Source organism: Arachis hypogaea, chromosome 4 (assembly GCF_003086295.3).
Source record: "Arachis hypogaea cultivar Tifrunner chromosome 4, arahy.Tifrunner.gnm2.J5K5, whole genome shotgun sequence".
NCBI lineage: Eukaryota > Viridiplantae > Streptophyta > Magnoliopsida > Fabales > Fabaceae > Arachis > Arachis hypogaea.
This window is the reverse complement of record NC_092039.1, coordinates 38771441-38777207: the sequence shown is the minus strand read 5'-3', so window position 1 is coordinate 38777207 and position 5767 is coordinate 38771441. Positions and strand designations below refer to the sequence as shown.

At 42.6% G+C, this 5767-nt stretch overlaps 1 long non-coding RNA gene across 1 annotated transcript; it reads left to right on the top strand.

Moving 5' to 3' along the window:
- Positions 1-2467, top strand: LOC112794276 (uncharacterized). Its single transcript, XR_011880744.1, has 4 exons — positions 1-198; positions 292-347; positions 426-557; positions 2196-2467. It is a non-coding gene; the product is annotated as an uncharacterized lncRNA (long non-coding RNA).
- The last annotated feature ends 3300 nt before the right edge of the window (positions 2468-5767 follow it).

Sequence of the window (5767 nt, the reverse complement as noted above, 5' to 3'; positions counted from 1 at the left end):
CAGCCACTTTCACCCTCATAACCTAAACACAACAGCAGCTGAAGTGAAGAGAGAGGTGAGAGCTTTCCACCATTGTTACTATTCACTTCAAACTTCCCAAGCTCATATCTTGAGCTACGGAGCTCCGATCGCCGCACCGTTTGCGGCTACGCGTTCCTTGTGAAGAGCTCTACAAAACCCACCCAAGAAACCCTCAAGGTAATCACGAAATCCTTCCAGTTCTGCTCTTCAAAATTTCGGGTTTTATTAGAGTTTTGGGTTAAATGGGTTTTTGTGATTTTGGATGTTTAGGTTTGCTCTAATCCTTGCTTAGCTTTGGATTTGCGTTGTCAAATCTGTTGGGAAAGGTAAAAGCTCTTAAACCCTTGTGAGATTATGCTTATGTTGAACCCTAGGTTGATTTGTGGTGATTTATATGTATATAGTTTGATTATTGTGGCTTTGGGAGCTCTTGGAACTTATTTGTGCTTGTTGGAGTGGATTTGAAAGCTTGGATTGTGGTTGGAAGCTTGTTGGTGCTCATTTTGCGTTTGGGTGCATAAAGGGAATCGGCCAAGGTATGGTTTCGGTTTCCTCTATGTAGTATATAATATTCATGGACATATAGGCTAGTGACCAATAGGATAGGTTGAATTAAAATGATGGTTGGTATACTAAATATTGATGAATTGATGAATGTTGAGTTAATTGTGATGAATTATAATGATATGATGATGTTGAATGATTGTATGGATTGGGAGTTGGTTCTTATAATGATTGTAGTGTTATGATTTATGAAATGGTGGGTTTGATGATGATTTTGATCATAAGTGTTATATATTTGATGTTGGAATTGAGAATAATGAAATGAGAAGAAAAATCTGGTGAGGTTGATGTATTATGCTATAATAGGTATATTTTGATGAAAAATGGAGCTTTGGATGGTTTGGTATGATTTGATATGGGTATGGTGAGATAGTGTGGTAATTGTGAAGTTTGGAAAAATTGAGTTTTTGGTAAACTTTGTTTGATCATAACTTTTGCCTCGGTTTTCAAAATTGATTGAAAATTGTTTAGAATTAAAGATCTTTGAAAATTCTTCGAATCAGTATAAGGTTTGTGAAAATTAGAATTTTTTAGAGAAAGTTACGATCATTCAAAGTTGATGTTAAAAACCTAGTTTTGAGTATTAGAACGTGGGATATAAATTAAGGGCTCTAGTACATGATCTTAAGGTAAATTAGAAAACGGAGGTCTAAGTTTTTGGCGTGCTGAGAATGGTTTGATGTTAGGTGAAGGATGATTGGTATGTGAGATGAGAAATGATGGACTTTTGGTATTTGGAAACTGAGTTATAAAAGGGACAATGGTTGAGATGAGTCGGGGACTCGGATTGATGTGATGGATTTATGTATGCTGAAAATACTTTTGAAAACCACTGAAATAATATTTTTACATGATATTTTGAGACGCTATGCGCCTGGCAGGGACGGTGGTTAATCCCGCCTGTCGAGGTAGCGGCGGCGGCGTAAGGACGGTGGCTAATCCCGCTTACGTTGAGATGTGAGGTCTGAGGCAAGAATATCCCGCTCGCATCCCTTCGGATCTATAGGGCGAGCAGGCACCGGTACCTGGACAGTGATCCGGGCACTATATCTCGGGGGTTCCCATATGAGAAATCCGAAGGGCGACGTCTCCATGGAGATGTGTCGGGTTGGCAGTTGAACCGACAATGTGATATCACAGCCAGTAGGGCAGGCATTCATCATATGCATTTCCTATCTGCTTGTATGCTTTGTCTACTTGTAATGGTTTGCCTAATTGAATAACATGCTTACTTGCTATCTGAATTATTTGCCATATATGTTACTACTTGTGCTTTACTTGCTTTGAACATTATCTGTGTTTTCTGCTGGGATTGAGGAGGTTCGGAAGGCGGTGGCGATGGGATCGCATGGAGGATCGGTTGGTGAAGGCTGTGGGACAGCGGTGTTTGGTTAGAATAGAAATCCCTTAAGATAGATAACCTGGTTTATTTAAGTCAAGTTGGTATGTTATACTTAAATGTTTTATAATGCTTTAAGTTGAATCTTGTGATGGATATGAAGCTTAGGATTGCCTTTGGCGTCCCGGGGTCTTATATCCTATATCACTGGGAACTGTTACCATACTGAGAACCTCCGGTTCTCATACCATATTGTTGTTGTGTTTTTCAGATGCAGGTCGCAACCCACCTCGGTGAGTTGCTTTGGTTGGTGACAGGAGCGGAGAATCTTGGATCATTTTGGAGTTCTTTTTGGTTTATTTTGTTTATACATCTCTCATTTTGTATTTTGTTTTGCCTAGAGGCATGTATTTGAGAGAACAAAACTTGTATAACCTATTTTCACTGTATGGTTGTGTATATCAGTATATGGCTAGCCGGCTTAAACTCCGCGAGTCGTGACTAGTTCCCTATGATATTATATACTTATCTTTTGTTATATCTTCTCTGTTTCTTATGCCTTAAGCTAGTAGCTCCGTTAGTACGTTTGTGCTTCAAAATTCTGTTTTTGAGCTATATCTTTCATCGGGCTTCTAGATTATGCTATTCTTTCCATATATATATTATGTATGAGTTTAGAATTGTCGTAATCTCTGATTAACCTTGGCTTTACGACACGAGGTAAGGCTTAGGCTAATTAGGGTGTTACATTTAGTGGTATCAGAGCGGTTCGTCCTCGTGAGCCTGAGGGATGGACCGATTGTGCTTCATTGCATACTCTGTGTGTCTTTTCTTTGATGCTATTAGGTTATCTATTTGATATATGCATATCATGCTTGTTTTTGAGTGCCTGTTTGGGTTAATTGAAGCACTAGACTTTTGATATTGAGACTGATCACCTTGATATCTATTGTTTGGTGTGGACAGGAATCCTACATGGCTACTCGCGGGCGAGGTCGAACGCGTACACGAGGCAGTAGGAATGAGCAACCAGCTGACAATCACGCCGAATTCATGGCGGCGATGGCGAATCTCGCTAACACCATGGAAGCTAATGCTGCTGCGACTCTGCAAGCAGTGCAAAGATTGGGCCAACCAACTGGGAATGGCAACGGAAATGGGAATGGCGAAGGGAATACCAATGATAATGCTGAGGGTAACGGCGATAACACAGGAGGAGTTCCGATGACCTTGGCGACGTTCCTCAAGGTTCATCCGCCAACTTTCCGAGGATCCACAGATCCTATTGAAGCGGACCACTGGTTCCAGGCTATAGAGCGTGCTTTACAAGCGCAGCATGTTCCTCTCAATCAATATGTAGAGTTTGCCGCTTATCAGCTAGCGGGAGAGGCCCAGCCCTGGTGACAAGCTGAGTGTCGTTTGCTACAGCTTCAGAATGCCGACATTCCATGGGAGGTGTTCCAAATGGCTTTCTATAAGAAATACTTTCCTGAGTCTGCAAGGGAAGCAAAGGAGATGGAGCTAATGCAGCTGAAGCAAGGTTCCATGTCTGTGGCAGAGTACACCAACAAGTTCGAAGAGCTTTGTAGGTTTTCTCGAGTATGTCAGGGTGACCCGGAGACTTTCGAGATCTGGAGGTGCATTAAGTACCAAAGGGGCTTGAAGGACAACATTATGACTGCTGTGGCTCCTATGGAGATCCGTGTCTTCTCCGACTTGGTGAACAAAGCAAGGGTAGTGGAGGAGTATGCCAAGACAGTGGCGGCATCTAAGGACACTCATGGAGGGAGCTCTAGTCGTGGGCGTGGCAAGTATTTTCATCCTAGAGGACAAAGCTTCAAAAGAGGGGGATATACTCCTCAAGGCCAAGGGGGCTTCAGAAAGAACAATCAGAATCAGTTTCAGTATGCTAAAGGAAGAGGAAATCAGAGTAAGAGTTATCCGGATTTAGCTTGTGATCGTTGTGGACGTTTTCACCCTTATGACTCATGTAAGATTGGTTTAGGTGGTTGCTTCAAGTGTGGGTTACCTGGCCACATTGCCAGGGATTGCCCTCGTGGGAGGAATCAGAATGCGGGCCAGAGTCAGCATCAAGGTCGAGTCTTTGCTGTGAATGCCAAGGATGCTTCCAAGGCGGATCCTTTGATGAAAGGTATATGTCTAATTGGTGATAAATCCTCAGTTGCATTATATGATACTGGAGCTTCGCATTCGTTTATTTCATTTGCTAAAGTTGAGGAATTAGGCTTGAAAGTATCAGAGTTACCTTTTGATCTACATGTACATACTCCACATCAAACAATTATGACTAGGTCAAGCTGTAGACAAGTAGGTTTCAAGCTTGAGGGTAGAGACTTTGTACACGATTTGATCTGTTTACCAATGGTGGGGCTGGAGATGATTTTAGGGTTTGATTGGTTGTCGAAGAACCGAATTTTGTTGGATTGCTTTGAACGGACAATTCGGTTTATGCCGGAAGGAGAAAATGGAGCAGTGGTAGCTACAGGGTATTACCTGAACTCTGTAATGGTGCATTATAGTGGGGAGGAGTGTCAGGGTTATATTCTGTTGGCTGCCAATGCGTTGGGCGATGCCCAGAACATAGATCAAATTCTGGTGGTTAGAGATTTTCCAGAAGTGTTCCCGGAAGATATCCCTGAGTTCCCACCTCAAAGGGAAATTGAGTTTGCGATTGAATTGGTGCCGGGAGCCGGACCAGTATCGATTGCACCGTATAGAATGGCTCCTATAGAGCTGGCAGAGCTAAAGACTCAGTTGGAAGAGCTTCTGAATAAGAGGTTCATTCGACCAAGTGTATCACCGTGGGGAGCGCCAGTTTTATTGGTGAAGAAGAAAGATGGAGGGATGCGTTTGTGTGTGGATTACCGACAGTTAAATAAAGTGACAGTGAAGAACAAGTACCCGCTGCCAAGGATAGATGACTTGATGGATCAATTGCAAGGAGCTGGAGTATTTTCCAAGATTGATTTGAGATCCGGTTACCACCAGATAAGAGTGAAGGAAGATGATATCCCTAAGACTGCGTTTAGGACACGCTATGGACACTACGAGTTTGCGGTAATGTCCTTTGGGTTAACGAATGCACCTGCTGTTTTCATGGATTACATGAACAGAGTGTTTCGTCCCTTTTTGGACAAATTTGTGGTGGTTTTCATAGATGACATCTTAGTTTACTCTAAGACGGTAAAGGAGCATGAGGAACACTTGAGGATTGTACTGCAAATCTTAAAGGAGCGGAAGTTATACGCTAAGTTGTCAAAGTGCGAGTTCTGGAAGGAGGAAGTAAAGTTCTTAGGCCACGTGGTGAGTAAGGGAGGAATAGCTGTAGATCCTTCTAAAGTAGAAGCGGTGATGGAATGGGAAAGACCGACGACTGTGACGGAAGTCAGAAGCTTTTTGGGTTTAGCCGGATATTACCGGAGATTTATCAAAGGATTTTTCTGGATTGCGCTACCAATGACAAAGTTGACAAGGAAAGAAGTGTCGTTCGAGTGGACGTCGGAGTGTGAAGAAAGTTTTCAAACGTTAAAGCAGAGATTAACTTCAGCACCTGTTCTAATCCTACCGGAACTGCGTGAACCGTTTGAGGTATATTGTGATGCTTCTTTGAAGGGTTTGGGTTGCGTGTTGATGCAACACCGGAATGTGGTGGCTTACGCATCGCGTCAGCTGAGACCGCATGAGGTGAATTACCCCACTCATGACTTGGAATTAGCGGCAATTGTGTTTGCATTGAAGATTTGGAGACACCACTTATACGGAGTAAGGTTTAGCGTCTTTTCTGATCATAAGAGTTTCAAGTACATCTTTGATCAGAAAGAG